The sequence below is a fragment of the Coregonus clupeaformis genome, chromosome 30 (genome assembly GCF_020615455.1).
Source record: "Coregonus clupeaformis isolate EN_2021a chromosome 30, ASM2061545v1, whole genome shotgun sequence".
NCBI lineage: Eukaryota > Metazoa > Chordata > Actinopteri > Salmoniformes > Salmonidae > Coregonus > Coregonus clupeaformis.
Window position 1 is genome coordinate 16,886,303 of NC_059221.1, and position 25,991 is coordinate 16,912,293.

General features: G+C 42.0%; 1 protein-coding gene across 5 annotated transcripts in view; it reads right to left on the bottom strand.

Annotated features, from left to right (window-relative positions):
- The window catches only part of LOC121545766 (kelch-like protein 21), a 37,203-nt gene extending 11,522 nt beyond the window's left edge, over window positions 1–25,681 (bottom strand). The window contains exons 1-2 of one of the 5 annotated variants that reach the window (XM_041856573.2): window positions 25,558–25,681; window positions 24,902–25,165 (exon numbers count right to left, since the gene is read on the bottom strand). The gene's annotated coding sequence lies outside the window, so the exon portion shown is untranslated. Of the gene's footprint in view, window positions 1–62; window positions 1,803–9,942; window positions 9,988–24,901; window positions 25,491–25,557 lie in introns of those variants that run through there. The other 4 variants (XM_041856576.2, XM_041856574.2, XM_041856577.2 and 1 more) reach the window with 4 other exon arrangements.
- Between the last annotated feature and the right edge of the window lie 310 nt (window positions 25,682–25,991).

A 25,991-nucleotide genomic window follows, 5' to 3' on the forward strand; every position in this document is an offset into this window, starting at 1 on the left:
TTAATACATATCTTACACTGTGTAACAATTCAGAGTTAGCATTAGCAAGGCAAGCTACTTACAGAAACCGGTGGTATTTTCAACACAAATAACAACCATGATGAGCCCTACTAGGCATATTAAACAGGAAAACAACACATTGAAATAACGGTTGCCTGCGTTCTAGAAGGTACCACTGCAATCTGGACAGTTCCAGTGACTATGAGCAGCTCCCTGTACGTGTTTAATAAAGAGAGCTCTGGGTCTATAAATACACTGGCAGGCAGTGTCCATTTCCACTGTGTGGGGAGAGGGGGGAGGGGGGAGTACCCCTAATACGCTGTGGATTACCTCAACTCCCAGTCCCATTTCTCTGCCTGCCTATCGTACATCCTCCTATCAGCCCCTCCGAAGTTAGTCATCAAACTAGAGCCAGCCTGCAAGCCAGCCTGCCACTGGCCTGCTGACAGTCACCCTCAGACCCAAACATTGCACTTCCTGTCATAATACCCACAAATCAGCTTGTTACAAACACCGGACAGACTAAAGCAACCATCTGTTCTAATCAGGCCAAACACAAGAAATATCTCCTTGACAAAAATAAAGTATCACGGTTCTCTGAAAACTGTTGTAAAACTATTAATCAACTAGCATGCCACAACATAAGGAGAGCTCCCTGGTTTCGCACTGAAAAGTTATAACAAGTCTGCTCTAATAAGGAGAACATCCATGACAAGGAGGGAGTCTCAAAGGAAAATGTTACAATATTTTAGGAGCTTATTTAAAACTGTGAGTCACTGTGTCATGTCACAAGATTCACACATTTAAATAGAAGTCCCTGGTTTCTTACTGGAAAGTTATTTATTGCTAATGTTGCCTTTAAATCTGTCATCTTCTAGACTTAGCCTATTTATAAGAGGATTATCAGGTCAAATTGTACAATTCATATTGAACATCGTCGACACTGAAGTTGACTCATCATCAATGTTATTCTACATGTTATGTCATTGGGGAGCTTCAACAACAACCAGTCATCTGAAGGCTCAGTAAAAACTTTGGGATGGCTTCATGGCTATAAGTATCCAACATGATTCCAGGTGGGATTACAGGAAAATCATGCCTGCTTAAAATACGCAGGTATGTCTTTACAGAGATGAGCTTCATAAAGGCCTTCCACGGCAGAAAAAACAACAAGATGCAGAGCGTAGGGCCTCAGCCGAGCACACAGCTCACATTCCACACCAGGATTCAACAATGCAGCCAGCCGTCGGTCGGTGAGCGATGAACCAACTCCCCCCAAGGACAAAGTGGGCCCCCTAAAGGTTAGCATACTCTACAGAGGTTTGAAACCTGCTCTAGTGTCTGCTCTTCAATACTTCTGGGTAAGTGAGTATTTCAGGTTGAAAGGGATAATTGCATTTCCCTGTACTGTACTTGGATCTGGTTCACCAATTCTACATCTGTCTACGAAGTCAATGTGTTAGGCTATAACTCCTATAGCGCATCATTATTATACAAGCCAGCTACTGCCTTTCTGGTTCTATATTAAATTGGATTTTACCATATCATATTATAGTACATTCAATTGGATAATATCATATAAATCCGCACTACTATTCCTTCTTGACCCCATCTTGTGTGCAAGTAAGTATGATACCCTACCCAGTTAGCACATTTGGTTCCTTGGAAGTTGTGGGAACATATGTTTTTCGTTTCCTATTGGTTCTGGGAATGAAGCCATACATTTCCTGACCGGTAAAATAAAACTTTTTTAAACATTCTGAGAACGGAGGTGAAAATTCTGCCTGTTCTGAGAACGTAAATTTTTAGGATGCAGGGAGGTTCTGATAACGTTTTACTATGGTTCCCTGAAAGTTTTCCTGGGAGATTTTATTAATGTTCTGAGAAAAGAAATTACAGGTTATTTGAAGGTAAATCAATAATGTTCTGAGAACATGTTTCAATAAGACTATTAATAACACTGCTAGTTAGTTTGGGTTAACTGGTTTGAACAAAAAAAAACAGATACTGTAGGACACATGGAAATTAATTTGTTTAGACATTAATCATGTGAACAGTTTTTTTAAATGTATTGTGACATGGTATCAGAGATTCAAACCTATGATTTTCTGTTCTCTATCCCTGTAATTAGTCTGGTAAAGTAATGAAATATCAAGAAAATATATACAGTACGAGTCAAAAGTTTGGACACACCTACTCATTCAAGGGTTTTCTTTATTTTTACTATTTTCTACATTGTAGAATAATAGTGAAGACATAAAAACTATAAAATAACACATATGGAATCATGTAGTAACCAAAAAAGTGTTAAACAAATCAAAATATGTTTTATATTTGAGATTCTCCAAAGTAGCCACCCTTTGCCTTGATGACAGCTTTGCACACTCTTGGCATTCTCTCAACCAGCTTCATGAGGTAGTCACCTGGAATGCATTTCAATTAACAGGTGTGCCTTGTTAAAATAATATTTTTTCCTTTACTCTCATCAGACTGAAGCTTTACCAGTTGAAAGTATACATAAATATAAGATATTATTGTATTACAAGTTTTTTAAATATGCTAATGAGGCTAAATGTGTGCTAATTTGCATATTACGATAATCCGTTTTTCAACACATTGCTTCAAGGCAGAACGTTTCTTTTTGTTTTATTGTGATAAGACACTCAATGGTCAGACTTTTACATATCAGTTTTATCAAAATATTGTCATTTCATGGAATCTTTTTTTTTTTTTTTTAAACACTGTTCACATGTATGACGGATGCATATTTTGCATTATTTAGAAATAAAATGACACGTTAAGTCAAAACGACACAAGATAGAAAAAAAAGCCTCTGTAAAAGTCTGACTATAAGACCTAAGAACCTGTGTGTGGAATAATGTGAATGTATGTACTTTGAAGACTGAGAAAAATGAATTTGCACACGGGGAACATTGAGAAAATGGCCGATAAAGATAGGCTAATGCAATTAAAATGTACTTTCCATAAATATGACCATTTATGTCACATTAATTGAACTCTTATTCATATGTCACTTCTAAACGGACAAATAAACATAAAATATACCTTTTACAAATACATTAGCACGTTTAATACATTTGTTTTAAGCAATAGAACATATGCTTTGAATACTGGTCTGTTGGGCAAATATGTAGTTTTGGGCAAATTTTCATATCACTTTGCTCAATTTGTCACAAACAAGGATTTTGTATGGCTGTTGAAATGTGCAGAACATTAAACCATCTATGCCTGCCCCATATGTAAGGCCCTCTTTGAGTTGTTACGGATACAGGTGTCCTTTGTTTTCCTGATTGGTGGTCGTTGGTGTGTCCGACATCCGTTCGTCAGCAGATTGCTGAGGTGGACCAATAAGTCCACCAGTCCGTCAGTAGAGGATGCCTGGTTGTTCTTTAAAAGTGCTTTCCTCTCAATCTTAAATAAGCATGCCCCATTCAAAAAATTCAGAACTAAGAACAGATTTAGCCCCTGGTTCTCCTCAGACTTGACTGCCCTTGACCAGCACAAAAACATGTGGCGTACTGCATTAGCATCGAATAGCCCCCGCGATATGTAACTTTTCAGGGAAGTTAGGAACCAATAAACACAAGCAGTTAGGAAAGCAAAGGCTAGCTTTTTCAAACAGAAATTTGCATCCTGTAGCACTAACTCCAAAAAGTTTTGGGACACTGTAAAGTCCATGAAGAATAAGAGCACCTCCTCCCAGCTGCCCACTGCACTGAGGCTAGGAAACACTATTACCACCGATAAATCTACAATAATCGAGAATTTCAACAAGCATTTTGCTACGTCTGGCCATGCTTTCCACCTGGCTACCTCTACCCCGGCCACCAGCTCTTCACCCTCCGCAACTCTGTCAACCACTGCATTCTTATTGGCAGACTAAATAGCCTTGGTTTCTCAAATGACTGCCTCGCCTGGTTCACCAACTACTTCTCAGATCGAGTTCAATGTGTCAAATCGGAGGGCCTGTTGACGACACCATTTTGAATACATCTGGCCCTTCACTGGACACTGTGTTAACAAACCTCCAAAACGAGCTTCAATGCCATACAACACTCCTTCCGTAGCCTCCAACTACTCTTAAAACACTAGTAAAACTAAATGCATGCTCTTCAATCGAACGCTGCTGGCACCCGCCCACCCGACTAGAATCACTACTCTCGGCAGGTCTTACCTAGAGTATGTGGACAACTACAAATACCTAGGTTTCTGGTTAGACTGTAAACTATCCTTCCAGACTCACATTAAGCATCTCCAATCCAAAGTTAAATCTAGAATCGGCTTCCTATTTCGCAACAAAGCCTCCTTCACTCATGCTGCAAACATGCCCTCGTAAAACTGACTATCCTACCGATCCTTGACTTCGGCGATGTCATTTACAAAATAGCCTCCAACACTCTACTCAGCAAATTGGATGTAGTCTATCACAGTGCCATCCGTTTTGTCACCAAAGCCCCATATACTACCCACCACTGTGACCTGTACGCTCTTGTTGGCTGGTCCTCACTACATATTCGTCGCCAAACCCACTGGCTCCAGGTCATTTATAAATCACTGCTAGGCAAATCCCCGCCTTATCTTAGCTCATTGGTCACCATAGCAACACCCACCCGTAGTATGCGCTCCATCAGGTATATCTCACTGGTCATCCCCAAAGCCAACACCTCCTTTGGCTGCCATTCCTTCCAGTTCTCTGCTGCCAATGACTGGAACAAACTGCAAAGATCTCTGAAGCTGTAGACTCATATCTCCCTCACTAACTTTAAGCATCAGTTGTCAGAGCACCTTACCGATCACTGCACCTGTACACAGCCCATCTGAAATTAGCCCACCCAACTACCTCATCCCCATATTGTTATTTATTTTGCTCATTTGCACCCCAGTATCTCTATTTACCCATCATCTCTTGCACATCTATCATTCCAGTGTTAATACTAAATTGTAATTATTTTGCACTATGGCCTATTTATTGCCTTACCTCCATAACTTGCTACATTTGCACACACTGTATATATATTTTCTGTTGTATTTTTGACTTTATGTTTTGTTTACCCCATATGTAACTCTGTGTTGTTGTTTTTAATCGCACTGCTTTGCTTTATCTTGGCCAGATCGCAGTTGTAAATGAGAACTTGTTCTCAACTGGCTTACCTGGTTAAATAAAGGTGGGGAAAAAAAAGTTGAGACTCCTCTGTATTGCACCACCTGTTTCTGGTTTTCATTACCCAATCACATCACACATTCCCTTGTTTAAAAAACCAGTCAGTTGTGTTTTCTGACAGAGAGACTCTTTTTGTTTGTGAGTATGGATACTGTGGTGTCTTGTTTTTTGTGTACTCACTCATTTGCTGTTTACTCCATATGGTAACTATGTTGTTTGTTTGTTCCTGGGAAAAGGGGATTTTTAGCAAGTCGCCCTTGGGCATATACTACCCGTAGGAAAACATTGTCTAAAAACACTAGTTAGACCTGAGCGGACCACCCACTGTATTTTTGTGTAGTTAGTAGTAAGCTTAGCGGTTCTTGAGGCAGGCAAGATCAGTTTAAGGGTTTTTGACATTGTTTCATTCCTTGGGTCCTGCTCAGCCCCTTTTTCCCAAACCTTTACCGTGTGTTTATAATAAACCTTTTTGTGTTTGACGGTAGCTTTTTGGTTGTTGGTGTATTTTTTTGTTCTCACTGTTCCTTGGCAATATTCTAATTAGCATGAGTTATGTTACGGGTCTCTTTTCCATCCACCCTAGACTTTTAAAGCCACAGGGTTCGTAACAGAGTTGTTGCTTGTGCCGCTTTACTTTCTTGAACGTGTCATGGGACCTGCGCCTACTCTTGGCACACTCCCTTGAAGCAGCATCAACTCTCACAACACGCCTCGCATTCTCCTCTCTGATTGCTTCCAGTGTCACCAAAGTGCTGTCAAGCCACAATTTGATGTAGCAGTGGCTCCCTCATTGAACGTGGCTACTGCCATACTGGCTGCTGCGTCAATGCAGCTTTTGCCCATGAAGACAGTTTTGGGGCATCGTGACCATATTACAGAGTTCAGACATTCATTTCCATTCTGTGTTCCTCCGTGCTACATTCTTTTGAGGTGGTACCATTTTCTGTGCAACCTCTCTATTCAACAATGCATGGCCTCCATGGTTTTTGTGACTGGGTGGATCTGGGTCTATATCTGTGTATGCTGTTCTAATTAGCTTTGCAGCACTCTCCATTGACTGTAGCTCTCTCTGAATCTCTGCAACTAAAGTGGTGGGAAAAAGTACTTATGTCTGTCGACATTAGTCATAACTGCAGGACTAAATATCAGCATGTAAATATGTTATGCTACTTTCTCAGTAATCACAATAGGCTACAGCCCTATGACACTGTAGGCCTATGTGACAGTCTCATTGTATAGTTATGTTTTCCTATCACTCTGTTTATTCACTTTGAATACATTTGCTGGAGCAAGGAAATAAATGTTATTTATACACAGTCGCCTGACAATAATGGGCTACACTCCCTTTTTATTTACCTGTCATGTCCCTGATATGAGCTGAGATGCTAGGAAGGAATCCCTAGGACTTATTTTCTTTAGAGCCGCATAACCAAGTCCAAGTTCGTGGGCTAGAAGAACCATCCTCACATTTATATCAAATGCCACATCTCTCCTGCAGCCTGGAAGAAGTGTAAACACTCCTCCTAAATGCATCACGATCACCTTCACATGGTGCACATTCTATCATGACAGAATTACAGAATCCCTGGTTGGTGGGGTCTATGGTGATTTTCAGTCCAGTGTACAAGTTGGTTTATTTGTGACGTGGAATAAAAGCCACTGTTGGATGGATGGCTGGCTGCTGTCCGGTTGCTCGCTGCTAGCGGTCATCTTCATCTCAATTCATTTGTGTCGGCGCGCTGCTGCCGGCTACCTCCTTTTCCTCCTCTACCTGCACTGCCAATGACTCGATCGGCTCATCAAGCTCATTTTATTATTTCATTTACCGTATTTTCCGCACTATAAGGCGCACTTAAAAGCCTTAAATTTTCTCAAAAAACGACAGTGCGCCTTATAATCCGGAGCGCCTTATATATGGATCAATTGGTTAATTGGTTGATCCATACTGGTTGTACACGGCGCTCAAGGCGCTCTGTCAAAATGTTTCAGTATGAAAAACCAATAAAAACTATTTAATAATAATGAAATGTTTCAGTACGGCTGGTAAACTACAAAGCCGCACCGCTTGCAGCATTACAGTTACCGTAGTCAGTAAACACCGAACTCTGAACTGCCAGGCAACAGCAGCGACACTGACTCGGATAATGACGAGAGGGAGCCGGGCAGGTTGGATGCCGTAGTCGCCCAACTGTTCAATTCGGACACTGAAGAAGAAGAATTCGAGGGATTCGTGGACGGGGAATGAACGGAAAAAGTGAGCTTTACGTGTTATACGTAACTGAACAATGTTGAGTTATGCACTAACGTTTGATTTAGTGGTATCAGACTGTTTCTTTTACTACGTGTTTACTGAATCAGGGAAAAGTTCCCTCCACGTTTGGGAGAAGAGTGAGCAAGGCTGGGAGATATTGTTAATATGCACATTAACGTTTGAACAACGTTACCATGGGAGTGAACGGAGTTGTCAGAACGCTTAATAAAGTTTGACTTTATCTGACTGTTTTGTTGACATTCCCTTTAGCACAGCTCCATCTAGTGGATGCATAACGCAACCCCAGTCAAACGTTTGACTGCAGTATCTTCTATTCTATGCGCCTTATAATCCGGTGCGCCCTATATATGAAAACAGTTCCAAAAATAGGCCATTCATTGAAGGTGCGCTTTATAATCCGGTGCGCCTTATAGTGCGGAAAATACGGTACTGCTTTTCTCACATTGGCTAACTGAGATCGCCTATTTTTATTCACATACTGTAGGTATATTCTTCAAGATTTTCTCATTTTGTCTCTCGTTACGTGGATTCTTCGCGGGAGATATTTTCAAACAAGGAAGTGCTGCGCGGCACTGAGTGCAGTGAGTCATTTTAACCAAATCAGGTTGCCGGAAAGGGCCTTTAAATGCCAGTAGCCAATCGGATGCCAGGAAATTACTCATCTTTCAGCACAAAGCACTACGTCTACAAAGGATATAGCCATGTATGGACTAGCTAACGATATGCTCCAGAAAAGAAGCTTTTGAATGATATATGATTCAACATGGAGAGTTATAGCGGTTGAAGTTCTACATGAAACCTGCTAACATGAATGACATTTATGGTAGGTTTAGTTGACGGAGTTGGGATAAAATGATACAAATCAAGTATTTATATAATACTTGATATAATACTCCCTTTTTCAGGACCCGGTCTTCCAAAGATTATTCATAAAAATCCAAATAACTTCACAGATCTTCATTGTAAAGGGTTTAAACACTGTTTCCCATGCTTTTTCAATGAACCATAAACAATTAATTAACATGCACCTGCGGAATGGTCGTTAAGACACTAACAGCTTACAGACGGTAGGCAATTAAGGTCAAAGTTATGAAAACTTAGGACACTAAAGAGGCCTTTCTACCGACTCTGAAAAACACCAAAAGAAAGACGCCCAGGGTCCCTGCTCATGTGCGTGAACGTGTCTTAGGCATGCTGCAAGGAGGCATGAGGACTGCAAATGTGGCCAGGGCAATAAATTGCAATGTCCGTACTGTGAGACGCCTCAGACAGCGCTACAGGGAGACAGGACGGACAGCTGATCGTCCACGCAGTGGCAGACCACGTGTAACAACACCTGCACAGGATCGGTACATCCGAACATCACACCTGCGGGACAGGTACAGAATGGTAACAACTGCCCGAGTTACACCAGGAACGCACAATCCCTCCATCAGTGCTCAGACTGTCCGCAATAGGCTGAGAGAGGCTGGACTGAGGGCTTGTAGGCCTGTTGTAAGGCAGGTCCTCACCAGACATCACCCGGCAACAATGTCTCCTATGGGCACAAACCCTCTGTCGCTGGACCAGACAGGACTGGCATAAAGTGCTCTTCACTGACGAGTCGCGGTTTTGTCTCACCGGGGGTGATGGTCGGATTCGCGTTTATCGTCGAAGGAATGAGTGTTACACCGAGGCCTGTACTCTGGAGCGGGATCAATTTGGAGGTGGAGGGTCCGTCATGGTCTGGGGCGGTGTGTCACAGAATCATTGGACTGAGCTTGTTGTCATTGCAGGCAGGGAAGACATCCTCCTCCCTCATGTGGTACCCTTCCTGCAGGCTCATCCTGACATGACCCTCCAGCATGACAATGCCACCAGCCATACTGTTCGTACTGTGCATGATTTCCTGCAAGACAGGAATGTCATTGTTCTGCCTTGGCCAGCAAAGAGCCCGGATCTCAACCCCATTGAGCACGTCTGGGACCTGTTGGATCAGAGGGTGAGGGCTAGGGTCATTCCCCACAGAAATGTCTGGGAACATGCAGGTGCCTTGGTGGAAGAGTGGGGTAACATCTCACAGCAAGGACTGGCAAATCTAGTTCAGTCCATGAGGAGGAGATGCACTGCAGTACTTAATGCAGCTGGTGGCCACACCAGATACGGACTGTTACTTTAGATTTTGACCCCCAATTTGTTCTCTATTCCTGTAATTAGTGTGGTAAAGTAATGAAATAACAAGAAAATATATACAGTACCAGTCAAAAGTTTGGACAACCAGTCAAAAGTTTGGACACACCTACTCATTCAATGTTTTTTCTTTATTTTTATATTGTAGAATAATAGTGAAGACATCAAAACTATGAAATAACACATATGGAATCATGTAGTAACCAAGGAAGTGTTAAACAAATCAAAATATATTTTATAATTGAGATTCTACCAAATAGCCACCCTTTGCCTTCATGACAGCTTTGCACACTCTTGGCATTCTCTCAACCAGCTTCACCTGAAATGCTTTTCCAACAGTCTTGAAGGAGTTCCCACATATGCTGAGCACTTGTTGGCTGCTTTTCCTTCACTCTGCGGTCCAACTCATTCCAAACCATCTCAATTGGGTTGAGGTCGGGGGATTGTGGAGGCCAGGTCATCTGATGCAGCACTCCATCACTCTCCTTGTTTGTAAAATAGCCCTTACACAGCCTGGAGGTGTCATTGTCCTGTTGAAAAACAAATGATAGTCCCATTAGGCCCAAACCAGATGCAATGGCATATCGCTGCAGAATGCTGTGGTAGCCATGCTGGTTAACTGTGCCTTGAATTCTAAATAAATCAAAAGACAGTCTCACCAGCAAAGCACCCCCACACCATAACACCTCCTCTGCCATGATTTACAGTGGGAAATACACATGCGGAGATCATCCGTTCACCCACACCGCGTCTCACAAAGACACGGCAGATGGAACCAAAATCTCCAACTTGGACTCCAGACCAAAGGACAAATTTCCACAGGTCTAATGTTCATTGTTTCTTGGCCCAAGCAAGTCTCTTCTTATAATTGGTGTCCTTTAGTAGCGGTTTCTTTGCAGCAATTCGACCATGAAGGCCTGATTCACACAGTCTCCTCTGAACAGTTGATGTTGAGATGTGTCTGTTACTTCAACTCTATGAAGCATTTATTTGGGCTGCAATTTCTGAGGCTGGTAACTAATGAACTTATCCTCTGCAGCAGAGGTAACTCTGGGTCTTCCATTCCTGTGACGGTCCTCATGAGAGCCAGTTTCATCATAGCACTTGATGGTTTTTGAGACTGCAATTGAAGAAACAAAGTTATTGAAATGTTCCTTATTGACTGCACTTCATGTCTTAAAGTAATGTTGTGACTGTCGTTGCTTATTTGAGCTGTTCTTGTCATAATATGGACTTGGTATTTTACCAAATAGGGCTATATTTGGTAAATTGAAATGCATTCCAAGTGACTACCTCATGAAGCTGGTTGAGAGAATGCCAAGAGTGTGCAAAAAATAGTAAAAATAAAGAAAAACACCATTGAATGAGTCGGTGTGTCCAAACTTCTGACTGGTAGTTCCAAGTGGGTCAGAATACTCAATTTGTATTTGGTAGCATTGCCTTTAAATTGATTAACTTGGGTCAAATGTTCGGGTAGCCTTCCACAAGCTTCCCACAATAAGTTGGGTGAATTTTGGCCCATTCCTCCTGACAGAGCTGGTGTAACTGAGTCAGGTTTGTAGGCCTCCTTGCTCGCGCATGCTTTTTCAGTTCTGCCCACAAATTTTCTACAGGATTGAGGTCAGGGCTTTGTGATGGCCACTCCAATACCTTGACGTTGTTGTCCTTAAGCCATTTTGCCACAACTTTGGAAGTATGCTTGGGGTCATTGTCCATTTGGAAGACCCATTTGCGACCAAGCTTTAACTTCCTGACTGATGTCTTGAGATGTTGCTTCAATATAGCCACATAATTTTCCTTCCTCATGATGCCATCTATTTTGTGAAGTGCACCAGTCCTTCCTGCAGCAAAGCACCCCCACAGCATGTTGCTGCCACCCCCGTGCTTCACGGTTGGGATGGTGTTTTTTGGCCAAACAGTTCTATTTTTGTTTCATCAGACCAGAGGACATTTCTCCAAAAAGTACAATCTTTGTCCCCATGTCCAGTTGCAAACCGTAGTCTGGATTTTCTATGCCGGTTTTGGAGCATTGGCTTCTTCCTTGCTGAGTGGCCTTTCAGGTTATGTCAATATACAGTGGGGGAAAAAAGTATTTAGTCAGCCACCAATTGTGCAAGTTCTCCCACTTAAAAAGAAGAGAGAGGCCTGTAATTTTCATCATAGGTACACGTCAACTATGACAGACAAAATGAGAAAAAAAATCCAGAAAATCACATTGTAGGATTTTTAATGAATTTATTTGCAAATTATGGTAGAAAATAAGTATTTGGTCAATAACAAAAGTTTCTCAATACTTTGTTATATACCCTTTGTTGGCAATGACACAGGTCAAATGTTTTCTGTAAGTCTTCACAAGGTTTTCACACACTGTTGCTGGTATTTTGGCCCATTCCTCCATGCAGATCTCCTCTAGAGCAGTGATGTTTTGGGGCTGTCGCTGGGCAACACGGACTTTCAACTCCCTCCAAAGATTTTCTATGGGGTTGAGATCTGGAGACTGGCTAGGCCACTCCAAGACCTTGAAATGATTCTTACGAAGCCACTCCTTCGTTGCCCGGGCGGTGTGTTTGGGATCATTGTCATGCTGAAAGACCCAGCCACGTTTCATCTTCAATGCCCTTGCTGATGGAAGGAGGTTTTCACTCAAAATCTCACAATACATGGCCCCATTCATTCTTTCCTTTCACGGATCAGTCGTCCTGGTCCCTTTGCAGAAAAAACAGCCCCAAAGCATGATGTTTCCACCCCCATGCTTCACAGTAGGTATGGTGTTCTTTGGATGCAACTCAGCATTCTTTGTCCTCTAAACACGACCGAGTTGAGTTTTACCAAAAAGTTATATTTTGGTTTCATCTGACCATATGACATTCTCCCAATCCTCTTCTGGATCATCCAAATGCACTCTAGCAAACTTCAGACGGGCCTGGACATGTACTGGCTTAAGCAGGGGGACACGTCTGGCACTGCAGGATTTGAGTCCCTGGCAGTGTAGTGTGTTACTGATGGTAGGCTTTGTTACTTTGGTCCCAGCTCTCTGCAGGTCATTCACTAGGTCCCCCCGTGTGGTTCTGGGATTTTTGCTCACCGTTTTTGTGATCATTTTGACCCCACGGCGTGAGATCTTGCGTGGAGCCCCAGATCGAGGGAGATTATCAGTGGTCTTGTATGTCTTCCATTTCCTAATAATTGCTCCCACAGTTGATTTCTTCAAACCAAGCTGCTTACCTATTGCAGATTCAGTCTTCCCAGCCTGGTGCAGGTCTACAATTTTGTTTCTGGTGTCCTTTGTCAGCTCTTTGGTCTTGGCCATAGTGGAGTTTGGAGTGTGACTGTTTGAGGTTGTGGACAGGTGTCTTTTATACTGATAACAAGTTCAAACAGGTGCCATTAATACAGGTAACGAGTGGAGGACAGAGGAGCCTCTTAAAGAAGAAGTTACAGGTCTGTGAGAGCCAGAAATCTTGCTTGTTTGTAGGTGACCAAATACTTATTTTCCACCATAATTTGCAAATAAATTCATTAAAAATCCTACAATGTGATTTTCTGGATTTTTTCCCCTCAATTTCTCTGTCATAGTTGACGTGTACCTATAATGAAAATTACAGGCCTCTCTCTTCTTTTTAAGTGGGAGAACTTGCACAATTGGTGGCTGACTAAATACTTTTTTTCCCCACTGTAGGACTTGTTTTACTGTGAATATAGATACGTTTGTACCTGTTTCCTCCAGCATCTTCACAAGGTCCTTTGCTGTTGTTCTGGGATTGATTTGCACTTTTCGCTCCAAAGTACGTTCATCTCTAGGAGACCGAACGCGTCTCCTTCCTGAGCGGTATTACCGCTGCATGGTCCCATGGTGTTTATACTTGCGTACCATTGTTTGTACAGATGAACATGGTACCTTCAGGCATTTAGAAATCGCTCCCAAGGATGAACCAGACTTGTGCAGCTCTACAATTTTGTTTCTGAGGTCTTGGCTGATTACTTTTGATTTTCCCATGATGTCAAGCAAAGAGGCACTGAGTTGGAAGGTAGACCTTGAAATACATCCACAGGTCCACCTCCAATTGACTCAAATGATGTCAATTAGCCTATCAGAAGCTTCTAAAGCCATGACATCATTTCCTGGAATTTTCCAAGCTGTTTAAAGGCACAGTCAACTTAATTTATGTAAACTTCTGACCCACTGGAATTGTGACACAGTGAATTATAAGTGAAATAATCAGTCTGTAAACAATTGATGGGAAAACTACTTGTGTCATGCACAAAGTAGACGTCCTAACCGACTTGCCAAAACTATAGTTAGTTAACAAGAAATTTGTGGAGTGGTTGAAAAACTAGTTTTAATGACTCCAACCTAAGTGTATGTAAACTTCCGACTTCAACTGTACCTGACCACATGTGAGGAACAGGATGTATTTTTGTGGATCTCTTCCAACTCTGACACACATACAGTGGGGAAAAAAAGTATTTAGTCAGCCACCAATTGTGCAAGTTCTCCCACTTAAAAAGATGAGAGAGGCCTGTAATTTTCATCATAGGTACACGTCAACTATTAGAGACAAATTGAGAAAACAAATTCCAGAAAATCACATTGTAGGATTTTTAATGAATTTATTTGCAAATTATGGTGGAAAATAAGTATTTGGTCACCTACAAACAAGCAAGATTTCTGGCTCTCACAGACCTGTAACTTCTTCTTTAAGAGGCTCTTCTGTCCTCCACTCGTTACCTGTATTAATGGCACCTGTTTGAACTTGTTATCAGTATAAAAGACACCTGTCCACAACCTCAAACAGTCACACTCCAAACTCCACTATGGCCAAGACCAAAGAGCTGTCAAAGGACACCAGAAACAAAATTGTAGACCTGCACCAGGCTGGGAAGACTGAATCTGCAATAGGTAAGCAGCTTGGTTTGAAGAAATCAACTGTGGGAGCAAATATTAGGAAATGGAAGACATACAAGACCACTGATAATCTCCCTCGATCTGGGGCTCCACGCAAGATCTCACCCCGTGGGGTCAAAATGATCACAAGAACGGTGAGCAAAAATCCCAGAACCACACGGGGGGACCTAGTGAATGACCTGCAGAGAGCTGGGACCAAAGTAACAAAGCCTACCATCAGTAACACACTACGCCGCCAGGGACTCAAATCATGCAGTGCCAGACCACTGATAATCAAAGAATGCTGAGTTGCATCCAAAGAACACCATACCTACTGTCCCCCTGCTTAAGCCAGTACATGTCCAGGCCCGTCTGAAGTTTGCTAGAGTGCATTTGGATGATCCAGAAGAGGATTGGGAGAATGTCATATGAAACCAAAATAGAACTTTTGGTAAAAACTCAACTCCGTCGTGTTTGGAGGACAAAGAATGCTGAGTTGCATCAAAGAACACCATACCTACTGTGAAGCATGGGGGTGGAAACATCATGCTTTGGGGCTGTTTTTTCTGCAAAGGGACCAGGACGACTGATTCGTGTAAAGGAAAGAATGAATGGGGCCATGTATCGTGAGATTTTGAGTGAAAACCTCCTTCCATCAGCAAGGGCATTGAAGATGAAACGTGGCTGGGTCTTTCAGCATGACAATGATCCCAAACACACCACCGGGCAACGAAGGAGTGGCTTCGTAGAAGCATTTCAAGGTCCTGGAGTGGCCTAGCCAGTCTCCAGATCTCAACCCCATAGAAAATCTTTGGAGGGAGTTGAAAGTCCGTGTTGCCCAGCGACAGCCCCAAAACATCACTGCTCTAGAGGAGATCTGCATGGAGGAATGGGCCAAAATACCAGCAACAGTGTATGAAAACCTTGTGAAGACTTACAGAAAACATTTGACCTGTGTCATTGCCAACAAAGGGTATATAACAAAGTATTGAGAAACTTTTGTTATTGACCAAATACTTATTTTCCACCATAATTTGCAAATAAATTCATAAAAAATCCTACAATGTGATTTTCTGGATTTTTTTTCCTCATTTTGTCTGTCATAGTTGACGTGTACCTATGATGAAATGTACAGGCCTCTCTCATCTTTTTAAGTGGGAGAACTTGCACAATTGGTGGCTGACTAAATACTTTTTTCCCCCACTGTATACATATATATATATATACACACACACACACACACACACACACACATATATATAAATAAAAACACACACACAGTGCATTCGGAAAGTATTAAGATCCCTTGACTTTTTCCACATTTTGTTACATTACAGCCTTATTCTAAAATGGATTAAATTGTTTTTCCCCTCTCATCAATCTAACCACAATACCCCATAATGACAAAGCAAAAACAGGTTTTTAGAAATGTTTGCTAAAATAAAAAAAACGGAAATATCACATTTACATAAGTATTCAGACCCTTTACTCAGTACTTTGTTGACGCAACTTTGGCATCGATTACAGCCTCAAGTCTTCTTTGGTATGACGCTACAAGCTTCGCACACCTGTATTTGGGGAGTTTCTCCCATTCTTCTCTGCAGATCCTCTCAAGCTCTGTCAGGTTGGATGGGGAGCGTCGCTGCACAGTTATTTTCAGGTCTCTCCAGAGATGTTCGATTGGGTTCAAGTCCGGGCTCTGGCTGGGCCACTCAAGGACATTCAGAGACTTGTCCCGAAGCCACTCCTGTGTTGTCTTGGCTGTGTGCTTAGGGTCGTTGTCCTGTTGGAAGGTGAACCGTCGCCCCAGTCTGAGGTCCTGAGCGCTCTGGAGCAAGTCTTCATCAAGTATCTCTCTGTACTTTGCTTCGTTCATCTTTCCCTTGATCCTGAGACGCAGAGTAGGTGAGTAGGTGAACGGATGATCTCCGCATGTGTGGATTCCACTGTGAAGCATGGAGGAGGTGTGATGGTGTTGGGGTGCTTTGCTAGGGACACTGTCAGTGATTTATTTAGAATTCAAGGCACACTTAACCAGCATGGCTACCACAGCATTCTGCAGCGAAACGCCATCGCATCTGGTGTGCGCTTAGTGGGACTATCATTTGTTTTTCAACAGGACAATGACCCAACACACCTCCAGGCTGTGTAAGGGCTATTTGACCAAGAAGGAGAGTGCTGCATCAGATGACCTGGCTTCCACAATCACCCGACCTCATCCCAATTGAGATGGTTTGGGATGAGTTGGACCGCAGAGTGAAGGAAAAGCAGCCAACAAGTGCTCAGCATATGTGGGAACTCCTTCAAGACTGTTGGAAAAGCATTCCAGGTGACTACCTCATGAAGCTGGTTGAGAGAATGCCAAGAGTGTGCAAAGCTGTAATTAAGGCAAAGGGTGGCTACTTTGAAGAACCTCAAATATTAAATATATTTTGATTTGTTTAACAGTTTTTTGGTTGGTTAATACATGATTCCATATGTGTTATTAAATTTTTTGATGTCGTCACTATTATTCTACAATGTAGAAAATAGTAAAAAATAAAGAAAAACCCTTGAATGAGTAGGTGTGTCCAAACTTGTGACTGGTACTGTATATATTTTTCAGTTCCTTAAATGTGCTGAGAATGTTCCAAAGCCAAGCAACTATTCTGCACCATTCCCAGAAAGTTGTGGGAAGGTTGTATGCAAAATAACCATAGGACAACCACGCTCTCACCAAGCTTGAACGTTATGTGCTAGCTGGGTACTCTGTAACTGTACATGAACAACATTGTCAAAAAACAAACATACATGTTAGAACTATAGCGAGTAGGTAAGTGATTTCCAAAGACCCCCGAGGGGTATTAAGCAATTTACGGGTAGTGTTTACCAACCTAGAATAGCAGAGTGAAAGCGATAGCCTTCACTCAGAGGGAGGGAGAGAGCAGAGGTGGGTGGAAGGAAAGAGCAGAGGTCGGTGGACTAACTGACTGGTATGTCAGGACCGGGAGAGGAATACAGAGAGAGTAGTGTGACCATCAGGCACCATGTGACTAGAACCTACCCACCAACCCACACAGGAAGCATATTATGTTTATTGGCAAACGTGGACAATGCATGCCACCACCCTCACCACGTTTCATAACAGTAGTATCCTGTGTGGCTGGCCCAGGAACTAGGAACTTGAATCATGCTCTATAGTTAGGGAGTATGACCTCCTTGGAGAAACCCCCTAAGATAGGGCCAACACGGTCAGTCATAGTTCTCAATAAAAAAGCCAGTCATCTAATAGGTTGCTGGACTATTTACAGTAGTCTTGGGTGGAAATGGGGAATGGCTGATGAGCTAAGCTTGGTAATATAGTGGTAATAGACTAATTGCTAGGTGTCATTTCCTTCTAAAATACCAAGAGGTAAATGTCAGACCACATGGTCACAAACAATTTGTCAAGAAGATAATATAATATGCCATTTAGCAGACGCTTTTATCCAAAGCGACTTACAGTCATGTGTGCATACATTTTTACGTATGAGTGGTCCCGGGGATCGAACCCACTACCCTGGCGTTACAAGTGCCATGCTCTACCAATTGAGCTACAGAGGACAAGGCCTCACTTTCAGCCTGAAAGTCTTCTTTACGCTCTTTTTCTATAAACATAATATGTCACACGTGCTGAAGCTGCAGGGTGAAAACGTAAACAAAAGGTTAAAAAAAAATTCTCCCCAGTGATCCTAGAAAGAAGTACATTGATCTCCATGAATGTGTGCCTACAGCCAAAAGAGTCATTATGATATGAAGTGTGGTTTCAGAAAGTCCTCGAATCCAGCTATGAAATGTTTATATGGAAGCTAGGCCTATTCTGTGTACATGGTTGGGGTAAATCAAAACCAGACTGAACTGTTTTCCTTACAGTGGGTCCTACTTCACTATTCAGCCAAAACAACATATTCTGTTGGCCCCTGCTGGTAGGCCCTGGTAAACACCAAATAAGCAACATCATATACCTAATTACTCTCAGTTCAAAACCAACACCAAAACCATGGTTCCATAAAGTGCCTAGTCATCACTTAAACTGAGCTAACACAGACACCCATTATAAATAATATAGAAAATAAAGAACAGTGATTAGAAACCCAGGATACATTCTAAAAAGTACTAGCCACCAGAAGGCCAATATAAGCCTGGTCTCAGATCTGTTAGTGCTCTCTAATTGCCACATCATCATATGGTTTGGCAAGACAGCACTAACCGAGCTGGGACCAGGCTAATATTGTACCTGGTAGGCAAATGTCCATGACAACACAGCTGCTGCAGGGCCTGCATAACAGGGGACTGGAGAACCAACAGAGTGGAGCGAGCTAAAGCTCCGGGTTCTCCACAGCTGATCCCCATGCAGCCTGGCTTAAAAAAGGCAACAAACCCAGTCAACCACTCATCACATTCAATATGGAGAGAAGAGGGCCAGTTGGAGCCCTGAATGTGGCGGGGTTACTTAGATAAGAGTAACACTGGGTGGAGAGGTGGAGGGCAAAGCCTGGTATGCTGACTGATGGCACGTTGTCTTTGCTCACCAACCTTAAAGTACTTTTCCATAAAGGTGAGTTCAAGTTCATGTTTTATTTGTCACATGCACAAGTACAGTGAAATGCTTAACTTGCAAGCCCTACCAAACAGTTCAGTATTCAATATCAAAAAAGTATAACTAATAAGAAAAGAAAATTAATTTTAAAAACACAATATATAAGAAAGGAAGATATATACAGGGTCTGTGCCAATCCCACATTTGCAATGTGCAGGGATACTGGAGTATTGAGGTAGCTATAGGCAGGGATTAGGAGACTGGTAGCAAGATAAATAATAATAATAATAATAATAATAAACAGTATGGCAGCAGCATAAGTGGTGGGTGTGTGCGTGATGGTGAGTGAATGGGTGATGGATTTGAATAATGTTCATAGTCAGGGTCATATACAGTACCAGTCAAAAGTTTGGACACACCTACTCATTCAAGGGTTTTGCAAAGCTGTCATCAAGGCAAAGGGTGGCTACTTTGAAGAATCTCAAATATAAAATATATTTCGATTTTGTTTAACACTTTTTTGGTTACTACATGATTCCATATGTGTTATTTCATGGTTTTGATGTCTTCACTATTATTCTACAATGTAGAAAATAGTAAAAATAAAGAAAAACCCTTGAATGAGTAGGTGTGTCCAAACTTTTGACTGGTACTGTATATCTACAGCTAACTGTTCCTCCTAAATGCACATGTACAGTACCTGCAACAAAAATACTTTAGCACTTGGATCAATTCCCCGCTTTCAGTTCAGACTTCAGTGAACCTCTCTCTGTTTACAATGTAGTTCACCAACCCAAATCCATGTAAGTGTTTCAATTTATGATACAAAAAAGTCCACATTACTGCAATATCATAAACCCCATGGCATGAATAAATTCAAAACTCTGGCAGTACAGACGGTAGGCCCATAGGGGGCAGAGGCAACTGCCCCTCAGATTTGTCCTGTTAAAAAATATAATATTTTTTTATTACTTATTTTTTTCTCTCTGTAATACTAACTCCTAGCCACTTAGCAATTTTATGAAGTTGGCTTTAGCTAGCCCAGACAGATTCCCAATCTCCCAAACTCATAACTAGCTCCAATAGGCTATTTCAGGCAAGTTAGAGTAGCCAGCTTGTTAGCCTCTTTTAGAATCTGAGAGTGAAATACGTAAACACTTGTCTCTAACATGTAGGCTCAGGAATGTTGAACAAACTTCATTTAAAATTACTTTACCTGTTGTCCTCCAATTTTGACTATGTCAGAGGTAATCTGATACCAAATATCCACACGGAGGTGTTATCAACCCGACCTTCAGTTCGCTGGTCTGTATATCGGTTTGTATTTCCGGTTTTCATTTTCAATACTGATGCAATTCGCACATGACAAACACTTGCACAATATGGCCGTGCCGAACCAAACCGCAAACACTTCCTGCTGATTGCGAGGAAACGTGCTTCGGTCGACTACGTTCGGTTACATTCGGCTATTGTTTACATATACTCTTTACAGACAGACATTACGGTATGTTGCCTGTAAAAATATCAGGGAATGTTTTTTAGGGCCCAATTCTTTACAGTCCCATTTTTACCACATTCTTGCCGGGATAAGCCTTTTCTATCTCCCGTGCACATGCCAGCAAGTTTAGGAGTGGGAGTAGACGTGGGCCGATGTGGGAGAACATCGATTTGAATACATTATTAATTAGCTTTAGGCAGGTCCTAAGAAACATTATAAGACTAATAACATTTATTTTCAAAAGACTAGAATGGCATATTTTGAGTTTAATTATGTTACTGGTCTGTGCAGCCTATATGCTCCATGGCTGCGCCATGCACATGAAATCAATAGTTATTTTGTTCATTAAATATACAAGACACACTTAGGCCACCCTGATCACAGTCACACATACAGCATTTTATAGTAGGCTATATTATACAATGAAATATAACAGAATAAAATACAAATATTTTTCCCAAACAACTTGCATCACGGCAACGTGTGGAACCGCTGTCATATAAAAAAGTGATATTTGGAAACAGAGCCCAAGGCAAGCCCACGTTTTTTGATCCACGTTTCACATCTTTCCTACTCTCACTCCACTTTGTTATGGAGCAAGCGTAGGGTCTTACATTGAGAGTATCTTCATCATGATACTGAAAGAAAATAATAGCAATCTATATTTTCAAAAGCATGTGAGTCTCGTATTCATATTTCACAACCTCTGCAGGCTTTTGGAGTTGCCTTTACGCGATCAAGCAAAATAATAGGCCTACACTTGATTTAGACTACATTATTGCATGGTAAATGTTTCTGATTAGAGATAGATGCGCAAACGAATAAATGAGCAATACCACCTCCACTTATTTGCCCACTCAGAGAATTAACCAAATATACAGACAGAGATTCAGTTAAACAAAATCACATTGATTGATTAAGACAAGTCACAGGCTTTTGGTCAGGTAGGCCCAGGCTCCTAAGCGACTGCAAGTGAAGAGCAAAATAATCCACCTGTTAAGCTACATAACATGCTGGCAAAATGTTCTGATCAGTGCTAATAAATGAGCCAACTAGACAAGATGATCATGAGCATAACTCACCTCAACTTAGCTAACATTTCTACAGCCTAATTGTAGTCTAACCAATTTCCAAACGGAGATTCATTGAAAATAAAAATCTGACATTGAGTCCCCATGCTTGTCTCAAAGCAGCGTGAAACGGCGCTGAAATAGTTGACCACACGCGGGTAGGCTATTGCTTCACATGTATTATAACAATTGGATGACTTTGGGAGTTTCAGTAATACTAATAATACTAATAATCCAATCTTTTTGTCATTCAGTGATATTTATTCCCACAGTAATTATTTATGGATCCATCCAGTTGTGGTTAAGAAAACAGTGCATGTGGTGGGCTATACGAAGAGATGGGTGAAGTAACATGGCTAGCAACCATTAAGAGCTTAAGAGCGTAGTGCGTGCCAATTAAGCAGTAAGGCTACATTTCATACTAAGCTGTAGGCAAACAAATATTGTGCAATGCGTCAAGAGATTGAAAATACAAGCAACAGAACCTACCGTCAATACAGGACTAAGATTGAATCGTACTACACCGGCTCCGACGCTCGTTGGTTGTGGTAGGGCTTGCAAACTATTACAGACTACAAAGGGAAGCACAGCCCCGAGCTGCCCAGTGACACGAGCCTACCAGACGAGCTAAATTACTTCTATGCAAGCAACAATGAAGCATGCATGAGAGCATCAGCTGTTCTGGACGACTGTGTGATCACTCTCTCCGTAGCCGATGTGAGTAAGACCTTTAAACAGGTCAACATTCACAAGGCCGCAGGGCCAGACGGATTACCAGGACGTGTACTCCGAGCATGCGCTGACCAACTGGCAAGTGTCTTCACTGACATTTTCAACATGTCCCTGACCGAGTCTGTAATACCAACATGTTGAAAAGCAGACCACCATAGTCCCTGTGCCCAAGAACACTAAGGTAACCTTCCTAAATGACTACCGACCCATAGCACTCACGTCAGTAGCCATGAAGTGCTTCGAAAAGCTGGTCATGGCTCACATCAACACCATTATCCCAGAAACCCTAGACCCACTCCAATTTGCATACCGCCCCAACAGATCCACAGATGAAGCAATCTCTATTGCACTCCACACTGCCCTTTCCCACCTGGACAACAGGAACACCTACGTGAGAATGATATTCATTGACTACAGCTCAGAGTTCAACACCATAGTGCCCTCAAAGCTCATCACTAAGCTAAGTACCCTGGGACAAAACACATCCCTCTGCAACTGGATCCTGGACTTCCTGACGGGCCGCCCCCAGGTGATAAGGGTAGGTAACAACACATCAGTCACACTGATCCTCAACACGGGGGCCCCTCAGGGGTGTGTGCTCAGTCCCCTCCTGTACTCCCTGTTCACTCATGACCGCATGGCCAGGCATGACTCCAAAACCATCATTAAGTTTGCCGACGACACAACAGTGGTAGGCCTGATCACTGACAACAATGAGACAGCCTTTAGGGAGGAGGTCAAAGGTCTGGCCGTGTGGTGCAAGGATAACAACCTCTCCCTCAACGTGATCAAGACAAAGGAGATGATTGTGGACTACAGGAAAAAGAGGACCGAGCACACCCCCATTCTCATCGACGGGGCTGTAGTGGAGCAGGTTGAGAGCTTCAAGTTCCTTGGTGTCCACATCACCAACAAACTATCATGGTCCAAACACACCAAGACAGTCGTGAAGAGGGCACGACAAAGCCTATTCCCCCTCAGGAGACTGAAAAGATTTGGCATGGGTCCTCAGATCCTCAAAAAGTTCTACAGCTGCACCATCAAGAGCATCCTGACTGGTTGCATCACTGCCTGGTATGGCAACTGCTCGGCCGCAAGGCACTACAGAGGGTAGTGCGTACGGCCCAGTACATCACTGGGGCCAAGCTTCCTGCCATCCAGGACCTCTATACCAGAGGAAGGCCCTAAAAATTGTCTAAGACTCCAGCCACCCTAGTCAGACTGTTCTCTCTGCTACTGCACGGCAAGCAGTACCAGAGCGCCAAGTCTAAGTCCAAAAGGCTTCTTAACAGCTTCTACCCCCAAGCCATAAAACTCCTGAACAGCTAATCAAATGTTTTTAACCATTTCACCTGTGTTTTATATTGAAAGTCAAAAATCATTTATTAATTGTTTTGCTTCAACCGAGTGATCAGGGGCGTGCAACTATAATTTTCCTTCAAACATAATACATTAGTGCAACACATTCGGCTGAAAATAGTTTAATTTTCATTAGTTTCATTAGTGCAACACTTTTTGGCTAGCAGCCACACATGAGCTTACAATGAAAAAGCAAGGTATTTTTTGCAAAAACCATGCACGGCCATCATATTTCTAATGTTTATCATAGAAAGAATGTAGCCAGCTACATTTCTTAATGTTTTGGCTGAAATTAATCTTGCATTTTACCGGAGACAAGTAGGCTACACTGAGAGAAAAGTACCAGAGAAAAGTAGGTACACATCAGTCAGAGCGCTGTCAGCTAATAGAATGCCAGTTGGTGAATTCTCATCAGAGTGGAGAAGTGTAACTGAAGCACAAAATTAGTCTGATGCCGAGCAGAAATTACAATAAGAAGCGTTTTAGATCTGTGTTTACAAAACCGAGCAAGATATTTCTTATGCGTTTTATATTTTTTTCTGTGTGAAAAACGCAGAATTGTTTTAACGCGAACCCTGCTAAATGTAACATTACTGATTCATACTAAAATTCCTTTCAAACTTTTACCCAGATTTTAGCAGAGATGCTGATAAGCATATTTAGTTTCTTATTTAAAAAAATTACCACCAGTCAGGAGGATACAGAAAGCTCAAGAGGTATGCTTAGATATGCAGAAAAATATACTTTTTTTTAATTTATTTTTTTACATAGAATGAAGCATAATGATTACAGCTCTACATTGCAAGAAAAAGCTGTTTCAGGTGTTTGAATGGAACATTTTACAATTTATGGACGGGGGCTACAACCCAGCCATTCTCACGTACTTCACTTTGTGCCCCCTCCGATTCTTGGGGTGCATGTCGCCCATGAGTAGCCTAATCCGCATTAGATTATGTTCATCATCAACAAGGAAAACTATTAAAAAATTGACAGGTAGCCTACGAGTTACCCTTGTCTTTATCTATGGGATATAACAGCAATACATAGGAGAAACAAAGAGTCTAGCTATAACGTATCAGTATACTGTCCAATCACGACGGTCTCCTTTCCATCGAGGAAAAACACAACCTTCTTCCCAGACATAAAATATATAAATCATTAAGTAAATACACTTACCAAATGTAACGTCTTCTAGTCAACGAATGGGTTATAGTTTAAAAAGCTTTAAAGTTGTTTACATTTCCTATCTGAAAATAAACTTTGATGTTGCTTCTCTTCTCCAGTCATCTGCGCCATGATTCCAAGTCGTGTGAAGAATTGGGACAGCCACAGATTACCCATTATATTTCCCAGATACTCTAGTGCCCGCTCTAACGATGAAAATGGATGTCTTCAAAAATGGAAGGCAGTTGGGAGGCGGCAAGATCAGGTGGGACCATTCTAGCCAATGAGAGGGCAGAAGCGTGTGAACAACAGGCACAACGGTTTACACAGACACAAATTCAGAGTTGGCTATATCGTAAAGATTAATGAAAACAAAAATGTGCTTTTTCGTCTTCATTTAATGTTAGGATTAGGCATAAGGTTAGCATCGTGATTAAGGTTAGGGTTAGGAAGATTACTTTGTGACTATGGTAACTAGTGACGACAACTCCCATCTAAAGCTGTTTTTTTTTTCAAAGTGGCCGGGATGTCACCTCTCCTACTTATATCAGTACACTCGTAACAACCTAATCATTACGAAACGTATATTTGATCAAATAAGCCACACGTAGCAAATAAGCCATTACATTTTTTGTTCACCAAATTCGACACTCTCACATTGACCTTACAAAAACTCCTCGCTTGGTGAGGGACCGATTTTGGGCGCAGTTATCCCTCTCGCTTCGACTCTTCCTCTCTGGTACAGCCTCCAAATGCTCTTCTTCGTCTTCTTCTTCTTCTTCTTCTTCTTCTTCTTCTTCTTCTTCTTCTTCTTTGGTTCAGTGACGGTCCACAAACAAACGTATAAGGTGCATGCCGCCACCTACTGTGCCAAAGGCCCGTGCTATCCCGTGATCCTTGGAACGTCCCTACCCCATTGAAGTTAACATTTAAAGGGTTAAGGTAAGGGTTATGGTTAAGTAAGTGTTATTGTTAGGGTCAGGGTAGGGGTTAGGGTTAGGTTTTAGGGTATGGACGTCTCAAGTAGATGTTATTGCACTGACCCTTTTCCAAATGCTCCTCATTGGATACAGTAGTTGGCACAGCGTGACATTCACAACTT